This window comes from Centrocercus urophasianus, unplaced genomic scaffold, assembly GCF_019232065.1.
Source record: "Centrocercus urophasianus isolate 14NV4802_14NV808 unplaced genomic scaffold, USGS_Curo_1.0 seq_23, whole genome shotgun sequence".
In the NCBI taxonomy this organism is placed as follows: Eukaryota; Metazoa; Chordata; class Aves; order Galliformes; family Phasianidae; genus Centrocercus; species Centrocercus urophasianus.
The window spans coordinates 14494298-14517401 of record NW_024884789.1 but is presented as its reverse complement, the minus strand read 5'-3'; the positions used below and the strand labels follow the sequence as shown (position 1 = coordinate 14517401).

The following is a 23104-nucleotide window of genomic DNA, read 5'->3' as shown; positions in this document are numbered from 1 at the left end:
AATTGGCAGAGTGGTCACAGATCACAGTGCTGCACATTCTCCTCTTGTAAATGCTCGAGATGTGATTGCCATATTGACACTTTTTAAGAGCTGTGGATGTTGGGTTCTATGAGGGTAAGGGACCACAGAAAATGACTAGGTTTCTGTGCTGTCCCAGAATAGCATCTCCTATTGATATTGCTCTAGTTGGAATGCTGTCTTAGAGGGCCACTGATGTGACCCAGTCAGGCATTATTATTTTCTTACATGTCAGTATATAGCATTTCTGAATTCACAAATCAAGAATAACATCTACTGATTGATCAGTGTAGACAATCCCCCTCCTACAGTTCTCCAGGTCCATAAAGCTTTCTTAGCTATGAAGCCCCTTTTTCAGGAGATAAGTAGCAAATGTGTTCCACAGTGAGAAAGAATGTCATGGGCATGTATTAGTAATTTTGAGAGAAATGTCCCTTGAAGATAGGATTTTTGTGCTAGGAAACTTTTCACCTTGTGAAGGTTTTAGTTTAAAATCATTCTTTCAAATGCTTCTTGTATAAAGAACAAAGAATTCCCGTGAGGGCGTGTTGGTGTGGTTAGGATACAAGTCCAGCTGGCTTGTTCCCTCATCTGTGACACTCACAGGTGTTTCACCAAGTAGCATAAAGCATGTATTGTTATTCCCTTGTGGTGTGCCCTCCTAGTTTTTGCTTCAGGGAGTTTCTGAGGTGGAGGTGGTGGTATTCCTGTGATGATCTCAAAAAATGGCATTTCTTGAAAGGATTTTACGAATTGCTTTTTGAACACTTTTCTGAATACATGGCAGTTTCACAGCTGAGCATGTTGTAGGAAGTTGTATTTACTTGGTGTTAAATCTGCCACCTGCTAATGACATTTGAGAGCACTGTGTTTTGTCACAGGAGATGGGACAGTGATCTGTCTCTTGACTAGCAGTGGTCTGGAAAAAGTGTATTGGAGATTGCAGAAAAAATATTCAGTGACACCTTGCATAGAGAGAAGCACTGGCATTAGTTAGGGAAGAGACATGTTGGTTATCTGTTGCCTCCATTAAAAATGTAATGATTTGCATGAAAATGGGATGTTTAGAAAATGGGATATTTTTTGAAACAGGGCACCAAACCCACAATAAATTCTCAATAGAGTCAGAAATATACAGAGCTTTCTTAGTAAGAATAAATACTCAATAGAGTCAGAAATATACAGAGCTTTCTTCGTAAGAATAAATACAAGATTTTCTTCTCAAAAATGACAACAAAAGTCTGTTTTTACTTCCTTCCTTCCTTCATACAGGGAACAGTGTAAATTGCTTGTCCAGGTGCTTAGCCTGCAGTTGTTCTTCTATTAATTTGGGATTGTTGGTACATGATCTGTCTTCTGTTTGTTCCTGTCTTAAAGTGGCAGATGTGCTCGCAAGACCTGTAGGTGGAGTGCCAAGTTACAAATAGATCTACAAAGAGTACCTGCAAAGTGTATTTGTTCTGCTTCTTAGTTCAAGAAGAAAAGCTGATGGAAGGGTACAAATCTCCTCCCACTTAAAAAAAGTTTTCTTGTTTTCAGATCTCCCGAGAAGATATTCTTGAAGTATGTCGTACTTGTTAGGAAACAGTTTTTATGTGTCTTTGAGTCATTGCAGCATTGCTTGGTTTTCTTTTCATCATTAGGATTCAAAACATTGGCAGTGTGTGTGAATTTCTCCACAACCCTCAACACCAAATGATTGGGCTAAATACTGCAACTTACACAAGGACCCCTTTGAAGGATCTACTGCTAATAGATCTATGTTTTGCAGGATCTACTGCTAATACATTTCTACTGTCAACTGGTACTTCTAATGAAATTGAAGGTAATTTGTAACTGAGGGAACTGGCTCCCTTCCCTTAACAAGCGCTGTTCTTCAGCTGCAGGTGAAGAGTTCAATTGTAGCTGAAATTCTTCTATTGTTTCCAGTAGATGATTCAAATAAATGAGTTTAAGACATTCTGCCAGTTGCTAATTCTGAACTTCAGTTAAATAATTTATCTTGTGTACATATAAATATACTTAACATAAAGAGAATAGGCCTCTGCGGAGCAGTGTCAGATGTAATAGTCAATAATATTGCACTCTATCATGGTGAGAAAGCTGTATGTCTGAACAGTTTATACTCCACATTGCTGTGTAACCTGTAAGGGTTTTCCAGTATGCTGTTGAATAGCAGGAGCACAAAAGTATTATGAGACAGAACTTTCAACTATAATCAGCAAAATATATCCTGTCTCTCATGAATATTTGAACTTAAACACAGCCTGTAACATTGAAGCCAAGTATGGTGTATTGTCTGTTATCTTGTGTTGTTTTCAATGTGCATTCCAGCTTCTAGCTATTGCTTTCCCTATGTATGCATCCCATCTGTCCAAATCTCTGTCTTGCTGAGAGACAGGATTCCAGCTAGCTGTTACTGTTAAGTAATTTCTGAGCTTAGGAGTTACTTCTACTGAAAACAAAATGAAAAGGAAGTTCTTCTCTTCAAGGGGAAAAGATAGAGATCCAGTTCCCTAACTAAAATAAGCATTGAGAGCAGTACTGTTGGCTAGAGACGAGGAACTTTGCATCCAAGCTCTTCTGAAATGCTGCAAGTTCTGGATTGATTCATTTGCTTTTTGAAGCACTATTTTTGAACAAATTACAAATTAACCTCTTTTTTTTTTTAATTAAAAAGTGCTGTTGGCTGTATACATGGGGTTCAGGTAGAACTGGGTGTATTTCTGATTCGTTCTGTGAAATGACTGAGTAGGCTATGTTAGTTCTTGTCACCTTTTGTCACCTCATAAATTACTGCTGAACAAGTTTTGTGGTTTTGTTTTTTTTTTCTTTTTTCTTTAAGTATGTGAATACAATGTTCTTGGGCAAATGCCTGCTTGGCAAATGCTGTAATAACTTAAAGACTCTGTATTTTTTTTCTTTTTCTTTTTTCCTTAAGAACAGCATGGCTTTTAGCATAGCACTTACCTGGATGAAGCAGGCCCATTCACCTTTTTGTTTGTTAAGGAAGTGGGTAGACTCACTTGTCTTTTCCACTGCTTACATAAACAGTCAGAAAACAACTGTAATGACGGCAGATACACCAGAAAATGAGTCAAGACTTCTTTTTGATGGGTAAGTCAGTCTGCAGCTGTGAAGTATATATTTCAAATATTCACTGATCTGTAACAGATTACTTCAGTGACCTAGAAGTTGAAGACCTGCCTATGCCTCTTTTTTTTTTTTTTAATGGGCTTGATGGACTGTTTTTCTTGGCTTTCCCACATAAGTACTTAAATGAACTTTAGAAAGGAATGATCTGGAAATGCTTTCTTCATGTGAGCTTGTCAATTCATGCCCATGTCTATGCCTATTTAGAAAATCTGTCTTTTCAGGTTATTAGAATAACTAAAATGATGCTATCCTTCAGATCACACTTCACTTTAATTCTTTCCATCTTTATTTTTAAATATTTTGTAGTGATTTTTATTAGATAATAGAAATCTTTTTATTAAAATAAACAAATGTTGATGGGAAGGGCAGATGAGGTAAACTTTTCACTTGCTTCCTCTGAAGTCTATTTAAATAACATTTACAATAACCAGTAATACCAATAAAACACAAGTGTGCAGATAAACTGGGTTAATTCTTGATCTCCTAGCAGTTAGTATAAAAATAGTGACATAAGTTTTGATCGTGCCAAACTTCAGTTGTAGAAACCTCATGGAATACTAATTTGAAAGCTAGCTTTTGAGGGAAAATAAAGCTTCTTTTCTCTCAAAACCAGAGGTGGGACTTGGGTACAATGTGCACACACTTTCCAGTATTCTTCCAATACTCCTACTCCGTAATAACAAAGAGGTAATGGAAGCAAAAAGAAAACAAGCTATTTCAACCTCAGAAAAAGCCAGATGTTAATTTTCGTGTTTGGTGATGGACTTTGCTATGACAAAAGCGGTGACTCCTTATTTTTTGATACTTCATTTTTATACTCCTTTTGAGAAACCAATCTTCCTTGTCTTGCAGGGTTTTTTTGAAGTGAAGTGATTTTCATTTAGATCAACATTTTGGCTTCTTAATATTTTTGGGCACCTGGAGAGATCAAGTTTATAAGTGTTAAGAAATGTGCTGAAAAATGTGCAGTCTTATCTTCCCTGACTGGGGCCTATGAACTTAATCAGAACACCAGATAGATACGCAGGCTTCCTCAGAACCACTTGTGGTATCTATTATCACCTCTCTTCATTCTTTTCAGTTTTCCTGGTTGCAAAAGCCTCTATAGAAAGCTCATCTAGGGTTTACTTTCTTACTTATCCTTTACTTATCCTTGTTTACATTTGTAACAGGTGCTTGTCAGCAAGCAGCTATATCAGGAGTGTATCATGTAAGAAATGAAGTTTCCTGTTGACCTGTGTGTACTGTAGGGGTGAGCGGGTCTGGCGGAAGCACGAGTGCCACAGTTTGTGAATGCCTCTTGATTCGGTGCATGTAGTAGCTTGTAGATTGACCCCTAGTGGGAGATCGTTGAATTCTTGCTGATACAGCTCTTCTGCTAGGTTAGATTGGATTGGGTCACGGCTGGATCCAGGCTGCTGCTCAGGATGGCCACAAGTGTTGTCCTGCCCATGGGGTGCTTTTAGCTAAGAACGTTCCAGCTGGAAGCTCACCTTGAAAGGAACAGCCAAGCTTCAGAGGAGAGCTGCCTGTGATCATACTCACAGTGCAGTGAAGTTGATCTTTCTACTCCTTTGGGGCAGAGTAATATATACAGGAATATAGTTCTACAAATAGAGTAAATGTGTTTAGAGCCATAAAAGACAGCTTAGTGTACTCTGTATATCAAATACACCTTCTTTTCTGTCACAAGTCTGAGTCTCTTGCATCCCATTGAGCACCTTGATGATGCTTCCAGAAGAGTTTTAGCTTAGCTAAAATCATCTCCTGCAGGAATTTCTCCTGTGATGCATGGGAAGAGCCTTCTCAGTTACCTTGTTTTTCAGGGCTTAGGTCTACGCAATAGGCATGGTCTCCTTTGTTTTGCAACTTGTTTTCTAACCTATAATTCTTCTACTTGAAGGTACAGTATGGGATACCTCACAGTTTCTGTAGCAGTTCCTGGTCTGTTTCATAGTTGCATGTTACTCTAAATCTTTTTTCTAATGTCCTTGCAGAGGGTAGCTATGGCTGGGCGGAGGTTTCTTCCTTGTGAAATGAAGGTGTGTGCCTTCTGTGTGTTATCTCACATACATGATTAATTAAATAGTCTACTTGGCGTCTACTAGCTGGTAGAAAATTTGCCTTGTCTACACGACTTTCTAATGCTACCTGTCCAACACTTCCCTTCTTCTTACAGGCTTAAATCCATATTACTCATTAACTTTGGTTATGATCTGTTTACTGATGATCACTGGAAAAGAAACAAAATTGTTTTGCAGTAAGATACACTTCAGATTTCTAGCTCCGCTGGTTTTGAACAAAATAATCTCAGAACTTCCTCAGCAGTCCATTTAGAAATGAGGAAGATACTTTGTTTTGTTATCAGTTTACTTAAAGTTAATTTGTAAGAAATTGTTCCTGGAACTCTTGATAAATATTTAAACAAAACTGCTAAAATAAATATCTAGCCACACTTGACCACCAGCCTGGGCCCAGCCGATGGCTAAACGTTGTAGCAGCAGAATAGCAGCTGTGGTTTAAACATGCCTAAGTAGGACACAGCTACTGGCTTACTCCCTGCTCCCTGTGGGGTGGAGGAGAGAATTGGGGCAAAAAGAAAGACTTACTGGTTGAGATAAAGGCAGTTTAGTGGGAAAGAAAGGGGAGAAGAAGGGACAGAAAAGAAAAGAAAGAATATGTAGAACAAGTGATGCACAATTGAATTTCTTGCCACCATCCAAGCAATACTCAACCAGTCCTCAAGCAGAGGCAGTCCCTTGGCCAACTTCCATATGGTATGGCATATTCCTTTGGCCAGTTTGGGTCAGCTCTCCTAGCTGTGCACTCCTGCAGCTTCTTTTTCCCCCAGGCTCTTGCTGGCAGGACAGTATAAGGAGCTGAAATGTCCTTGGCTCTGAGCAGCACATGCACACAAATAAAATCTGTGCATTATCAACATTATTTTCCTCCTAAATCCAAAATAAAGCACCATACCAGCCTCTGTGAAGAAGATTATCCCAGCCAAAACCAGATCAGTGATATGTTTGACCCACCAGGTTTTCATCAAAATCAGGAGGTGGTCCTAACAGGGTCCTACAAGAAGAGGCAGGTGCACAGTAGTAGCATCTCATGAGTCTAATCTCCCGCAGTATCAGGTAAGAGACTTTTGAATGACATCATGGCTCTTCTTAAAACTAACCAGAAAGCATCTGTTTAAGATACTGTAGGCCAAGGGAAGGTGAATGCCAAAGCTGGTAGTTGCCTATAAGAGCAATACACGAAATACTAAAATACTTTTCAGTTCTGGAATATGACATAGCTTTTAAATGTACTTGTCTTTCCGTCATTCATCTGGCTGTAAGTGCTAACAGCTCCATCATTTTACTTCCAGATGAGAAATGATGTGCAGTGGGGTTGAGGCTTGCTTTTGGGATTGCTGAGTTGGTCTAACAGTAGAGAAAGCAGAATTTGAGTTTCTGACGTCCAAGAAGAGCGTTCTGGACCCCCTCATCTGCAGTAGTCAGTCAGTTTCTTCCTCCTGTAGCTCTCAGCCGTAGCAAGTAGTAGCAATTTCATTTACTGATCAATTTTCCCACAGTTGAGCAAATATTGTTCCCTTCTTTTTAAAAGAGATGCAAAAAAAATGGATGAGATTGTTATAATGTTAAGCTTTGACAGTGCTAGCTTTTGGCAAATCTGAATTACTGTTTCCTTGGTTGGCGTTGCCTCCCAGAGCCCGTGCCTGCAGGCAGGGAGGGAAGTGCACAGGAGAGGCTGCAGATTTGCGGTTGCTGAAGTTGTGGCACCATCTAGTGGTAGCGTTTAAAGAAGCGGCCCAAACCTATAAACCGTACAGACGCGGAAAATCTGTTTAATTTTGTCTTTCAAATTCCATCTGCATGCGTATTTAACAGTGAAGAGCTGCTTCAAGGGATATGGATGTAAAGCCATCACCTTTCCCTAAGAAAGTCTGGCGCTATGCTCCTTCTTAATGTGCATGTACATCTCTCCTGTAGGTAATGTACTTCATTATCTATAATTATTCATTATTATAATTACATTGTCAGGTGCTTCTAGTTGTAACGGGGTGCTTTTAGTTGTAGAGAAGTTAGCTTTAGAAAAAAAAAATTGTGCTTGAAAAATAGTTTGTCCATGAAATAATGTTCCTTCATAGGTCAAAAGGTGAAGCATTCTCTTTCAAGTATGACTTTTAAGAGAAGCTGGAATTACGTTCTGAAATGTAAGAATAGTTACTGCATCGATGGAGCAGTGAAAGTGACATTGCATTTTTTTCCATGTAAAACTGCTGATGTGCCTCCATCTGCTCAGGCAAGATGCCAGAGAACAGGCAGTTATGAGCAGTAGCTGTGCTGTCTGGCTCCTGCCACTCAAGGAATCAGCGGGTTTTATTTTATTTTATTTTATTTTTTTATTTTTGAACTAAACACAAAACAGTCCACCCTGAATTTCTTGTGCTCTTTGTAGGCATTCAGCCTGTAAGGTGTGCTTGTTTCACACTTTCAAGCTTTTCTGAGGATGCAAGGGGGTGGAAATCTTTTCTTTAATATTAACGCTAGGGACTCTTAGGCATGATTCCAGCAGCAGGGGCTCTAAGGAAGGCACTAGAAGTAGTGAGACTTGTGATAAAATTGTAAGAGCAGGAAATGTTGCCTCTGAGAGGAGTGGGGAGGAATCTCAATGTGTATGCATTCATTAACTTGGCTTTTACAGTTAGGCTTCTTCCTATAGGGTGCTGCTTCTTTCATTGCTGACGATTACATGAACTATGCACAAACCATCTCCTGGAGGAATGCTGTGAGGTGGTTTAGAAACGTAATGTTATTTGCTATTTACACTTGATTGTTGCAGATCTAATATGAGATTGAGATTTTTAAATTTCTCTGTATGACTTTGTGTGAGTAGTCTGAAGCTGTTTCCTCGCTTTATCTATCTCTCTATTTACTACTATTTAGTACAAAGTGCTACAAGTCTGTCAGTAGTAATAATCTGGAGCAAGTTGGAAAGATACCTGCTTGCTAGGCACAGCTGTATCATCGGGACTAATTGTGCTGCTTTGTCTCTGCTGTAGTAGTAAGAACTTCCGTGCCCAGACGCTGGGCTTTGTATGTTGCAAGAAGGTTCTACTTACATGCAGCTATGCGTGCTTTCACGTGTGTTATTGAAATGATCACTGCCAGGTGTAAGGCAAATGAAATGGCTCTCTGAGGGAAGGCATGGGGACTCTCAAAATTCCACAGAACTTGAAAGAAGATTTGGAAACAAACTTAGCTGGCAACTTGCTGATTTGAACATTGATTGAACACAGAGACCTTCGCTGCAGAAGGTCTGAGCTGTTTATTTGAGACTGGGATGTTTTATGACACTTTTTCCAGTGAACAGCATATGTGATTCTAACAGTTGTAACGTTTTGAGGAAATACCTTTGAAAAGGTGGAGGCTGCCTCAAAGATGATGACATTGAGTATTGAAACAAATCGGTGGCTCTTATTTGCTCTAAGTGTGAAATGCTTAGTAACCACAAAGAAAAGCTTTTGTGGTTGTAATGCATGGCAACTGGTGCTCCAGATTAAAAAAACCAATAAAACAGGCATGTCATGATAGTAATATATATATGCATACCTCTCTCTATGTATATCAGAAGTTAACTTCTCGAAGAGTGGTTTGTGTGATGACTTCTGTGATGGAAATACTTCCTTTAAGTATACATTTCTTGTTAAAAGAATGCATATTTATTTCACTCTAGTATGTGTAGGCTGCTCTGAAAGTAATGCCTCCTATTTACTTATAAGCAGATTACAACAGATACAGTGAGTGCGAGAACAAATTCTCAGCTGCAAAACACTGTTTCTTTACTCCATTCTGGCTTTTACAATAACACTGACAATTTAATTTAGCTGGTTAGTGACATTCTTGTTCCTGAAACAGCATGACAGTTTATTTTAGAAGATTCGAGCTACATAAGTGATCTGGTGAAGTAACAGAAATTGTACACTCACTGTCACAGGTATTTCAGGGGAGGGAGCAAAGGAAATAGGAGTACAAATACTTGTAAAAAGTACTATGAATTGGGTAGCAGGATTAAGTTTTTGCTTAATACTTAGGAATTTAGGCAACCCTGACAGCAAAACTATGTTGCTGATGGAGGAATGAAGCAAACTAAGATTTAGCTTGAGTATGGTGTTGCTTCCTGAAATGCTAAATTTTAAATCTAGTTAAATATTAAATCTAATCTTACAGCTTCCATTTTCAGAGTCAAATGTGTACTTCTACTAATGATTGCAACCCTGTAGCAACACCATCTGCTTATCCAAATGATGTCACCTCACAGGTGAAACGTGGTAGTTAAATGGAGCCTGACAGTTACCTGACATTTTCCACGTTTAAGTTGTTTTCATTACAACGTAGTAAGAAATAGGGCTGGAATTAATTTCACTGTCAGAGTCATATTGTACTTAATCTTTTGCAAAACATAACAAAGTGCCTGTGAAGAAATGCTCTTACCTCAGTTCACTGATGACCTGGTTACTGGAGATGGCTAAGTGACATAGAGCATTGAGTTAGGGACTTACAGCAGGAAGGATATTATACCTATAAATGTCAAAGTTCCTGCAGCAACAGCTTTTGAAAAACACTGGTTTATCTTATACTCAGATTTCCCCTCTCACATTTATTTGAATGAATGAGAGCTGAGTTCATGTTACAGCTCTACTACCCCAATCCAGTCTTAAATCAGAGGCAGATGCAGATGTTCATAAAAACGTCTTTTCTCTGTCCACGTTAAGTTCCATATAGTTTCTCCTGTAATACATAGCAAAATGAGCAGATCTGAACATGAAAGAACTAGATTTAAACACAGCAATGAAAAATCATTTTGTCTGAGCGGGAAACTCAAAAACCTCACTGTCTACTACTCAAGTCTTAGATTTGAATATCAGTTTTGATTCTGTTTTACGTACATCTCAAAATGGAGAATGTGGCTATTCCTCTCCATGTGTACAGGCTTCAGGCAATTTAGAGAAACATGGGATAGGAAAGAAATTATATCCTTCTTAAACTTTACTACTGCGTTGCTATTAGAGTAGAAATGCTATTACTGAGAGTTGTTTCTGTCCTGGTGTTCCTTTTCTTCAGCTCTAGAGGAAGTGTAGGTTTCGAATGCGTGCTACCACAACAGCACCAATTCTGCCAGTGGTGGGGGCTTCTCCCACTTATCCCATGTAGCTTTAGTTGTGTGAGAGAGGCGATGGAGGGAGTTGTGAGGGAAGTACAAATCTTCAGGTCCTCAGTGTGAAAAACAAGGAAAATGCCTTCTCCAGAAAGCGATGGCGGTGGTTTCTCTTTTCCCCTGGGGGCACTAGTTAAAGAGATAGGCATTATGGCTCTTACATACTAGGACATTTAAAAGACATTGGAGCAAAGTGAGAAAAGAACCTGTTACTGGAGATCCAGTATCTCAGTCCCTTCGACCACTGGAGTGCTTTCTGCAGATTTTGGTGAGAATTAGACAATGGCATCATTTATAATTTACTTTTCCTTTTCTTGTAAGACGGACTTAAATTCTTGCTTGTAATGTTTTTGCTGAAGCAAAACATTTGTGCAGGGAAAGAAAGGATGCTGGTTAGAAAGAAAACAAATTCATGCTAAGAACAGTGGCAAGTATTGATTGCACCTGGTGGACTGATAGCAGTCTTCCTGCAGGCTTCCCACTGATGTAAAAAATACGTTATGATGTAGGGTTTACAACTGCTTTATTTTCCTTTGTGTAGCAGTAAGGTGAGAGGCCGCCTCTGACCTGTTGTATTAGAATATTGTGTACAGTGTGCTTGATTGTTTCTCCTGTGCCAGGTGTTTCATGCTTTCCAGGCTATGAACAATGTGCTAATAATTCTCGGAGGAGTAAGGATTGCAATCCTAAAACCAGAAAATCCAAGTTCAGAAAAGGCAAACTACACAGCAAGTTAATTTCCTTCTAGTGCTCTGTGTGGTAACTGTAGCAGAATGAAGATCTCATAAAGTAATGGTGTCCCATTACAGACAGCTGCTACCTACATCTCCAGGTCTGTGTACATGGCAGTGACAGGTTTGGAATAAACGCACAGTGCTGTGGCTGTGTGTCATCCGTGCCTTGGGATTTAGTGATAAGTATCTTGTGAGAAACTGTAAGGCAATAGAATTACAGGGTTTGGGATGGAAGCTTTGAAACATCTGCAAGTTACTTTTCATAGAGTCGCTCTAGAAATCTGGATGTGTTGGAAGGTGAAGTCTGACCCCAATACAGCACAGTATACCCCAATACAGTGATGCATAACCATAGCCCTGCTGACTGTAGTGTGCTCAGAACTGCAACCACCTCAGACAGGGCATGCAGTAATGCTGGTCCATGTGGCAGAGCTGAGCTTTACAGTGTGCTTTGTGCTGAGTTAGCAGGATAGCCAGCAGGCTGCTGTGTGGCATGTGTGTTGGCGCATGAAAAATCAGGGCCAGCCAAAACAATACATTCGTAATGTGAAATGTTTAATGTTTGCTGACCGTAATACCTCCCTAATACAACTGGTAAAAATGAGCCTTATTTTCATATATCATTGTGGATTGGAGAAAATAGTGGAATGGGCAAACAAAACTACTTTTGGCTTGCTTCCAGCGTAGGCTGAAGGTGATGTGTCCAATCACACTGCATAGAACAGAGGGCTGAGGACTGTGTGCACCGTAGCTGTTGACAGAGCAAGTTGGCTTAATGGCTTAATCTTGTTTGATTTAAGATTATATTATTTGATGTGAAAAATAGGAAATGTTGGGTGCTGCCCAAATATATTTTGAGGACATTTAACATCCAAATCCAGCATCACCGAGCAACAATTTTCTACTGTATAGGACAGTGTGAGAAATAAATCTGACAGAGGATGCATCCAATGCTGCGGAATCTTCAATTCAGATGTCCTCTGGGGGCACCTTGAGTCAGCATCTAGCCTGTACCTCATGGAGAAGAAAGGATTAAGAACTGAGAAAGGTAAGAAAAGTAAAGCTAAGGATTTTCCCACATACTGCCCCTGTTATGAACTCAGGCAGAGACGAGGAGAGATGAGTAGCTCATTTTTCAGCCTTGAGTAAACCCTGCAACAAAAATTGGCATTGAAGACATCCTATTATTTTTGGGTTTTGAGATATGTCAGTGTTTTGGTTTTGTTTTTGTTTTTTTTTTGAAAACTAGCTTGCCTTTATTGTAAGGCACTTCCTGCTTGCTGTTTCTGTCCTTGAACTCTCTTTTCCTCTTCAGTTCAATAACCCTGTGCTGAATCCAAGTGGAAGATATTGCTTGATGAAGTGAGAAAATGTAATCAAGGGAGTGTCAGGAGCTAAATACTGGTGTGTTCACTGCCCCTTAGTGAGGAATTTGGGGTGGGTTTGTCTATTATTTATTTGCTTGCTTATTTATTTTTTATTTATTTGTTGGCCTTTTTGGTGTTTTTTTTTTGTGTGTGTGTGTTTGTTTTTTGTTTTGTTTTTAATTTAATGTCTGCCCAGAAGCTGTATCAGTGATCACTTTTATTCTTTGTTGTGTGTGTGGGTGAGAATTGGGCATAAATTTGGATTGGAACAGTGTGTCTTACAATATTCTCTAACTGAATGAAAAGACAAGCTAAAACACCCAAAACACACTTTGCTCTGCCATGTGTTAGGTCTGCTGCTGTCCAGGTTCTTTGGCAGACCTTTGAGTGGTAATTCTTGGATTTCAGGGCTGTTTCTGGTCTGCATGATGATAGAAGGAAGCAAAGAAGCGAAACAGGAGACCAGAGATTTCAAATTCAGGTAAATTAAGTTGATCTGTTGTTCTCTGTCAAGCTCTTTAGAGATGAAGATAGAGGGTCTGGAAAAAATCCCACTTTCTCTAGCTTTCTATCAGTTGAAGGTGCAAGCAGCTGGAGGTGGCACAGGAGTGCAGGTTAGATGAACAGTATGTGAAGTGCCCATATTTTGAAAGCATTTTCTATTTACATATGCACAGTTTAACCATATCCAAGAAGAAAGAAAGGTAAACGTAAAATGAAGTGCCTCACTGCCAGTGAGCTTTGATAGCAGTAATGCTTGAATAAGAACAATAGCAGGGATTTGTAGTGACTGCTTTAGCAATTGATTTTTTTTTTTTTTTTCCTGGGAATAATCTTTTAATAATTTCTTGATCGCAAATTGCTGGATGCATAATTAACCTACTGGACCAAATGTAGCCTTCTATCTATGCTGCATATTTGATGACAAGATTTAATAGTCAAACTTTCTCCAGTTGCTGGATTTGACTTGAATTATGTCTGTACATAGTCTGTTGGCCCAACACAGGTGAATCGTCAAATAATGCCTGGTCTCTTGTGCGTCACTGGTAAGTTTAATATTGAAAGTAGGATCTGTTTTTACTGCTTTTGTTTTTGTTTTTGTTCCCAGATATTTTTTTTTTGACAAATCCCAGATTCTGATTTGATAAACGTAAATCACTGGTTTCCATCAGGGTGCTAATAGTCATGTGATTATGTCTCTGCCATTGTCTGCAGAGGTTCCTCAAGCTGGCAGTGACACAGAGAAATAAGATTATGTAGTCTCAGTATCTAGTCTGAGTTGAACGTTTCTGGGTTTTCAGGATGGTTATTTTGCAGCCTTTAATAATTCACTCATTTACCTGAAAGCTTATAGTAAAATCTGCAAACATGCAGAATAATTTGCATGCAGATCCTTAAATTTCAAAGCCCAGGTTTAAGTTTTCTTTCAATGCCTCAACCTTTGTACTTTGGAATCAAGTTTTTTTTTGCAGATAGCCAAGTTTATTGATTAGCCCTTTAATTACTATAGAATGGCTATCAGCTTGGTTGGGTCCTTACTATCCTCATCCCATTATTATTATGTCATAAGAGACAAACTGTTGAAGGTAAGTAAAAAGTGACCAAGTAAGGACTGACTTAGGGACTGATTACCACTGGACATACTTTTTTTGGTTTTGAGTTGCTACCTTTAATTGCATTTTAGTTGGAGGGACATAAGGGAAGAAGTTTACTACCTTTAAAAACTGTTCTGGAAATGCATAATGCTTTGCAGTGTTGCTGGCCCCTGAACTGTCTGTTCTTGAACTAATTCTATGTACATTTAATTTTGCACTTCTTCAGTTGCCATCATTTCTTCTGCAACTGACAGGAAGAAGAGCAAGTCTGTTGTTGCAGGAGGAGCTGAATTTCTATTCAGTGTTCTACACAAAGAACTTCTTTATCCTGCTGTGGATTTGGAAAATTTTCCTCTTGGTGCCACTGGCTTCAATTTTCTTTCAGCAAGCAACATGGAAATATCAAACTCCTGAAAAACATGGCATGTTTAAACTCAGGTATTTTCCTTATCTCATTCTTTTGAATAGAACTTCTATTTCAGAGTCAAAATCTTGAATTGTTTTTTTCCCTCTTGTGACAAGATGAGCCAAAGTTCTGAATGGGGGAAATTACATTAAATATGTGTATGTATGTGTGTACAGATACATATTTTTGTATATTTATTATCTCTTTTTTAATAATTGTTCCTACGAAAGTCACAACTGTTTACAAGAGACAGGACTGCAGTATTTCATCACTGCTGAAGGCATGCAAGTTAGAAACAATCAGTCACAAGAGTTGTCTCAGACCTGCGTAGGACAAGCTCTGAGTGCCTCAGCTACTCCTTGGAATCTCAGAATCACAGAATTGTAGGGGTTGAACCCCAAGAAGGTTCTTACCTCGTTTTCCCTTAGAAGGTTCTTTGAGAAGTGTCTTCCTTCTCGTTGCTCCGCCGACCTGTTCATATCACACACGTTGCATTTTTTGAGCTCTTCCCTGCCCACTTCTGCCAGGTGACTACAGCGCTTCTAAATGGTCACACTGCTCCATGGACTTTACAGATCTGTTGGATGTTCCAGGGAGGCAGATTACATGTGTCTGTTTTTCAGCATTCGGACTTGCCTATCTTCTGTGCTTGCTTTAACTCTTCGCTACAAAAACTTGGGGTGAGAATTCTCTGCAGATAATTTCCAGTTTAATTCACCACGAAGGGTGGCCCTGTGTAGGCCTGACATCTCTGTTTTACCTTTACTCAAAAGGGCAATAGTCTAGTGTTTCCTTGTTTGTATGTATGTTTCATTTGATATTTAATGTCTTTTCCACCAGTAGATTTGAAAAGACAGTGCATACTTAACTGTTAGTGGAAACAACCATTTATCTCTAAGCATCTCCAGCAGCAGACTGGGGCTACTTAAATATTCAGTGGAGAGTAGTAAAGCTAGATTTGTGTGTCTTCTAAAGGCTTCATTGACTGTATGGGGAATGCAGATTTACAATTTGGTCACCTGTTGCAGGTGGCTCCTACATTAGATGGTATAAATGTTCCTTAGAGAGATTAAGTTGTATTGTTAATCATGCTCACATCCATGGCAGAAATCTGGATCAGGTCCATATATCCTCATTTGCAGACCTGTAGTTTTTTCCAAATACTGAAGGCAAGGATTCCTAGGGTATGAGATTGGTCTTTGTAGCCCCATGTTTTGAAAAGCAAGCTTTCAGTCCCTTTCTGTGTCACAAATTCATTTAATAGCAGTATGTGTTCCTCTACTCTTCAATGAATCAGTGTTGAAAATTTCCATTCTATCCATCTAGCATGAAAAATCAGTTAATCTTTTCAACAGTGTTCACATAATGGGGCCAGCTTTCCTCTCAATGTGTTTGGTAACCCCATTAATGCTAGTAGGGATTGCATGTGCACACAGGGAATAATGGTCTCCAACATCCCTATGACAACTGCTAATTCAGTGTGACCATTGTATAATTTCTGTCTCAAGCCTGAAGCAGTCTTTGGACCAAGAAGTTACTCTTACAACCATGTTCAGGAGCTGGTTTGTTGCCAGTTCAAGTAGTGATGTAGGAATTTTGACAGAATTACGTTTAGTTGATTAAAAATTCAAAAGATCAAGGTGATAGTAATAAGCTATTTAGGTTCATGTTCTGCTTGCAGCGATTGACTACATGAACTGAATATGTGAGTCTGAATAGATACAATCAGACTGATCAAAATTTCTAGCTCTTTTGACTAGGGATCGATGGAGATCTTTAAAAGTTCTTACCACTGAAGACTTAAGTCTGTGTTCAAAGTTATATCATGGGGAATGCTGCACCTTATATTAGACACTATTTTGATGTGCAGGGCAGATGGAGTAGGATATTTTCTTGGCAAGAATAACTGTTTCTTTAGCAGTTCATGGTGTTTACCTTTTGTGAATGTTTAAAACAATATTTCTTAATAATTTTCTATGTATGTTTTGGTGAGAATTTTGCATCATGTCATAGGCATTTTGGAAAATTCCAGAGCTGTCTGTCTGTCTACTTTGTTTAATCTCTTAGTATCAGATGTGTTGTGAATTTGAGTTCCAGTTCCAGTGACGGTTAATGCACTGAAAGAGAGGGGGAGTATCATAACTCTAATGATTGGCGTTCATTTTTTATGGCATCTTCCTTCAAGTTTGCACTGCAAGGATAACAGAAACTCACAACTACTTTCTCCCCAGTGGCATGTCATGTAGTGTCTCTCATCTAGAAGTCTTTCCATGCCTGTACAGGTGTCTGAATTTTTTTGGTTCTGACTGTCTTTATTTGAAAGCATGCTCAAGCTGAACACAGTAATACAGAAGAAAATTTATTTTCGGTAGTAAAATATTTGACATCATTACAACCTTTGACAGACATTGATGTTTTATTTGATTTCTCAAGGCTTCTGCAAGCTGAGCAGAATGTATGGCTCATTTTTAATTGTAATGAGTTTGCAAGGGCTTTTAATTATTAAAAGTAGTAGTTTGTTTCTTTTCAAAACAATTGTAATGTCACAAGTCCAGTAATCAGTTCTGTGGTTTTTGGAACAGTACTTTTCTGTCTTTGCCTAAAAATATGTGTTAGCAGCTTGCAGCTCAGCAGAAACCAGGAACGCAAGCAGGTATTTTCTCACTTATGTTGGTTCACTGGGGAAATGAACAAACCCCATGTTTCAGCAGTGGTGATAATGCAAAAGAGTGATTCTCTCTTAAAGAAAGCTCACAGGTAACTCTTACTGCTAGATTATTGCTCACATCCAGGATTGGCTGTTCCGAGCGCTCATTTTCATTGCACATAAGCAGTTATTTTCTTGCATAAGTTCCAAATTTTACATCATAAGACCCTGCTCTGTTCATTGAGAACCCATTGTATTAGGAAAGTTAACCTTGGCTTGTTTTTAAATTTTAATACATTTACTTAGGTGATCTGACAGCTGTTCAAATGTCAGCCAAGAGTGTGGCCACTATTAGGCAGGAAAAAAAAAAAGCAGATAACCTTTCCTTCTAGGAATTCTTATTATTTATAAATCAGGAATGCTCAGTGTGTCCCTCAGGTATAATGCTGCTGATTCTTTAGCTGTTCAAATCAATTAATCTTTTTTTAACTAGAAGATGGTTTCACCTTTGATGCTAACAACTTCCAGACCCTCCCCATGCGTGCCATGAGAGTTGGTTACAAGTGGAATATCTTCCTTCTCTTTGTAGTACAGTGCAGTGGAAAGCCATGGAGCATATGCAACTGTCTCAGCAACACTGTATGGTTACAGGTCTAGGCTCTTCACTCCTTGAGGTATAGCTTTGCAATATTATATAATGCCTACTCTTGTTAGTAATAAGAGCACGTTGTTAAGTACAGCTGTAGAAACATACTAACGAAGTGCCCTGTATCAGATAGCCTGAGAAATATTTGAAGTGATCGTATTTCTCTCCAGTAAGCAGTAAAGGCATTGCAGATTTTCTGTAAATTTCAGTGCAGAAGTTTCATGGCTTAGTGCATTAGTGAATCTGATCTGTGCCAGTTCTTTACTGTAGAATTAAGTCCGTAACATCTGGAGAAAGAATCTTGCTTGCTGTGTTTAAAAAAAAAAAAAAAAAAAAGTGTTGCTAATTGTGTGGGTGGCATTTCTCAGTCTGCTTGGAAGTGCTAGGAACCATATTGTATTATTTTTAAAGCCTCTGAAGGCTGATAGCAATCTGTTTGTAACTGTAAAATAATGATCTGATGTAATGACAGAAGAAATAAACTTCCCAAGTGACTTAATAGAAAAATGTGTTCATGCTGAGAAGATATTTCCAGAGTTAACAATTAATAAAACCAGCTGAATGGCAAGAAATGTTGCACATTTCAATGACATCAAATAATAAGAACAATTTTTAAAACCAAATTAGCTACCAGACCAATAATCTCTTCTGAGTCCCAATGTCAAAGATGAGAAGGAAGTGACAAGACTGACTTCCTACTTCCTTCCCTCTGCCCTGCTGTTCTTGACCTGGTCTGCAGTGCATGTGCTTCATGAAATTCAGCATGGAATTCAGTAGTGAAAATACTGATTGTTTGATCTATACAAGGGAGAGGAGATGGAGAAGAAGTAGCAACTCACAGGAACTGTAATTTTAAGTGCTATTAACTACAATTACTTAGTAATAGTTTTGTTGTTTTTTTTTTTTAAAGTGATTTTATCCTCTTTGTAGTTCACGTTAAATCTCCCAAGGTATTCACAACTCAAGTTGTCCTTTGTGCCTTTTCGACTGGCCTCTGTGTGTGGTTTTACTTATTTATTGTAGCCCTTCACTTACATCTGGAGTAAAGATTTTCCTAGGCCTTTGAGGAAATCTTTTTCCATGGATAATAGATGTAAAATTATTTAGTCCAAATGGAATAATCAAAAGGCATTTTTTCTCAGTTGGAAGGGACCCACAAGGATCATCACATGCAAGTCATGGCAGAACTGAAATTCAAGATTATAAAATTGAAGAGAATAGTCTACATTGTATATGGCTACCACACGTGTTGCTTATTCTTCATAAATGCGGCCTTGTGCCATAGGAGGGCAGGAATCTGAGAGATGGTAGCGGAGAAGGAGGACTTGAGAGGGCCTGTGTGGCTGATAGGAAACCCTCCAAAAGGGTTTTTTGTTTTTTATTTTGTTTGTTTCTTTGTGGGTTTTTTTTTTGTTTTTAATTTTTATTTTTGAACTCCAGGCAGGTTGCGCCAACTTTGACAGAGATCGTTTAGTCTGTTAGTACCAGCAAAGTATCTTAGAGGTCATGATGCCGCATTTGAGTCATTGTCCTTAATTCAACTGCCTGAAATACTTGGAGTAGTTAGTAGTATTTACAAGGATACATTCAGTTTTTATGTTTTGAAGCTTTTGAGTAAAAGCTTCATAAGAATGAGGGGCGGGCCTGCAATTAAGTTCTGTGTTTTCACAGGCTGGTAATGAATCTCTCTCTTCAAATTATTTAACCTCTATGTTATTGCTGCGTTTACAGAATGGGAATCACAAGGCTCTATGGGATACAATCTGTATACATATGGTTGCTGTTACTTTTGCAGTGCTGTGAGAAGCAGAATGCTGCTCTATAAAGAAGCCCTGCTGAGAAAAAACATCCTGGAGACTCATTCAGCTTTGTCTTACAATGAGAAACAAGCATCTCTGCTTCTGTATTAAACTTTCTGCATTTTGAGACCTGAAGATAAGAAGCCAAGATGAAACCACTGTGCCTTGAAGTAGAGAACAAAGCAAGGTAAGAGAACTAAACTAGCAAAATAAACTTTCTGAGTTTTGCATGTCCTCAGAAGCATAGCATCTAAGTAACTTTGTATGGACATTGCTGATTCAGCATGACTACCTATGTTAGCCAGGCTAAGGCTATTTTAGGTATGTCTGTGTATGCTGCGGTGAAACTCTTAATGGTGATTTAAATACACCTCAGACCATTTGTTTGTGACTCTCAGGCTCATGTATACTATTGCTATAAGCTTACCATAACAGAGTGATAACATCAAGAGAAATTATTATTTATCTCTTTTGGTGCTTGCAGTTATACTTGATCGTGTATTTATTTTTGAAATAGAAAATAGAAAACAGAATTTGTTTTCTGCTTAGAAGATTGAACTAATCCAGCCATAGTACTCTTGCTCTTACCTCTGTCTTTATTTAGCCAAGTGTCTGATTTTAGCATATTGTATGGAAAGTTCAGTGCTGTTTCTGAGGTCTTGTGGACATCATGTCCATGTCCATATATATGTTTTAGCAGCACACACTTTGTAAATCTGTATTTGAGTTTATGATATACGTTTCTCCTCACACTCCCCCGTGTATAACAGCTTAAAGTGTTGGATTTCGAAGCATGCTGTAGAATGCTTATTCAATTACTATTTCAGCATGCTTTCTTTTGATAATTTTTAAAAAGAATATATTAGGAATGCTACTAATTTGTTTGAAGAGCAAAAGTTACTTTGCTCAGTTGAAATGCAAAAGTTTCTTTGTTCTCTTTAAATATTGGTAAGTTTGTAAACTCCCTTCAGTGTGTATTTCTGTTTCATGGGAGATGGACTCTTGGCCATCTCTTGCAGAGATGTTCTTCTAGTTTTACCTACCTAAAAAAACAAGAGGATACCCGCTTCCATCCTTGGAAGACAAGAACACATGAGGCTGTATTTGGGTTTAGTAGTAGTCAAGAAATGAGTCTTACCGTACCAAGACATTTTTGAGCTCAAAGTAATTTGCATATTTTGTGATCAGTTCTGCCACTGACCCACAGCAATGCAAGACAGGTGATGAGAGACAACACAGTAGCGGTGCTTTATGTGAATGGACAGGGAGAAGTGAGATCACTTTCATCATGACAGGAACCTGTCTGCTTCCAGAGTCATGTTACGCTGACAGCCACTCAGCTGCCAGGACCAATGAACTGTGTAGAACAGAAGTCGTGAAGGTACATTTATTTATTGTTTATTCAACCCTGCATCCATGTGTGGTCACAGAAATAATGCAGTAAATTTTGCAGGAAGTGTCAGTCGTCTGCACACTTGCTTTCGCTAAAAGGAAATTTAAAACCTCTGAATGAGTTACTGGTCTTCATAAACTGCTACACACCTACTTTCTAGCTCAAAGATGAGGGAGATTTTCAGATAGATCACAGTACTTATTGATTGTATCTCTTTGGACTAAAGAATTTTGTTTGTTAAATCATTGAGGCTGCTGCTAGTGGAGATACTGCCATTTCTGCAGAGTGTGAACATAATTTCCCCAAAGTATGTTAACACACCTCTGAGATCCAGTCTTTCTGCATTTGTCTGGGAATTTGACTGCTCAAAACATGTCTTCCCATTATAGAGTCCCAAGAGAAAATTTTGCTAGTGGTAAGAAAAGGTGAAGAATAAGGAAACTGTCTCAATAGGAAGGCTGCTGCCTGAGTGTCTCTAGGCATCATTTTCTTTGCTGAGGTCAAGCGAAGCCCTTCAGACCTCTGCTATGGTTATACCTGGCTTTGCCTGGAAGAGAGAGAGGGAGAAGTGACCACTCTCACAGGGAGAATCTCAATGAATCTCCATCTCTGTGTTACCAGTTGGCCAGCTTAGAACCTTCAGCTCAAACCACACTTGGACTTCAGCACCTGTATAGCTTCTCTGACTTCAAAAATAAATATCTTCAGTCCAGACAGCTCTGGAGTAGTTACCTGAGAGTATTTTCAAGTATTCACAAATAGAGTTCTTTCTCAAGACAAAGCTCTACCAAAGCAGATATTTGAATACATATGATCTTCTGTAGAAGTATGACTATCTAGGAATTATCAGTAGTACAGTCCATATGCAGTCACATCAAGAGCGAAAGACAGAAGTATCTTTTTCTGTAAGTGTGATTTGTTTTGGGTCTGTTACTCACATATAAGACAATTTATCTTTGCTTGCTGCACTTAAATAATGCTGGTCTTTGCATTGGTGAAGAAAACAAGAACGGCTCTGCTTGTGCCTGTTTTGCTTTTGGAAGGAACTTGAGATCATAGCAGGGAACTCTGCACAAAATCTTCAGTAATGAACTTAAAGAACTCCTGTAAGGAGAAGAATAAGTTCACTTAATGCAGACCGAAAATAGTACTGGACAGAACTTTTGTGGGTTTTTTTTGGTCATAGGTTGTATGCAAAAGCTTGTAGCTCTCTGCATGTGCAGCAAAGGACTAGCTAAGGAACAGCTGGCAACTTCTTCATTTATGTCTTCCTCCTCAGCTGCAATGGGGAATAAAGTGGGATTTCTTTGAGGGGATTTCAACAATATTCCAAACTGATACTGAGATTCTAATAGAGCTGTAATTCCAGTAACTGGCCTGGTTTTCTTCCCTAACCATCTAATGCCATTTGCTTATGATTTGAAAATCCGTATCTACAAAACTGTCCTCAGATGCATCACCAACTGTACTTCCCTGGATGTGCTGCATCGGTGCAAAAGCTTTACAGTATATTTCATTTCTTTCTTGTGACTTCTTGAAGGTTTAGTGCTGCTGTATCTGTAACTGATTGTCATCTGTAGCAGGCCAATTTCAGTCGACAATTCTGTTTCTAAAGGAGGAGATTTCTCTTGACAGAGACTCCTGTAGCCATGATCTTCCCTTCTCTGCCACATGTTCTGCCTAAGTCCATGTTCTTACAGGCTTATGTTTTTCTAAGTGAGTGGGAGTGGAAAAGGGTAACACTCAGCTGTGTCCAGAGGCATGTCCCTAACCTTTTCAACTGGAAAAGTGGAAGAGAGACTGCTTTGGTGCAGGGAGGTTTCAATTGAACGACTACACCTGTATACACAGAGTATCTGAAACCGGGGTACCTGAGAAGTCGCTGTGAGCTGAAGTGAACTCTACTGCTATCCCTTGAGCAAATAATAATGCGAAGTATCACAATGAAGGGCACGTGAAAAGCAGCAGCTACACTAGCAGGGCCTATTTGCAGAGGGCAGGGCGAGGTGCGAGGATGCCCGGGCACAGGAGGGGCAGGAGGCGGCCCCTCGCTCTTTCCCTCTTCTCCCTCGGTCTCCCGGCTCAGCAGCCGCTCGCCCCACCCCGCTGGCTCGGG

General features: G+C 39.1%; 1 protein-coding gene across 6 annotated transcripts in view; it reads left to right on the top strand.

The window, feature by feature from the left end:
* OTUD7A (OTU deubiquitinase 7A) overlaps positions 1 to 23104 on the top strand; it is a 140293-nt gene that overhangs the window by 10365 nt on the left and 106824 nt on the right. For 4 of the 6 annotated variants that reach the window (XM_042824029.1, XM_042824037.1, XM_042824028.1 and 1 more), the window contains 4 exons: positions 12048 to 12183; positions 12911 to 12983; positions 14352 to 14535; positions 19592 to 19782. The gene's annotated coding sequence lies outside the window, so the exon portion shown is untranslated. Of the gene's footprint in view, positions 1 to 3104; positions 3136 to 12047; positions 12184 to 12910; positions 12984 to 14351; positions 14536 to 19591; positions 19783 to 23104 lie in introns of those variants that run through there. The other 2 variants (XM_042824031.1, XM_042824033.1) reach the window with 2 other exon arrangements.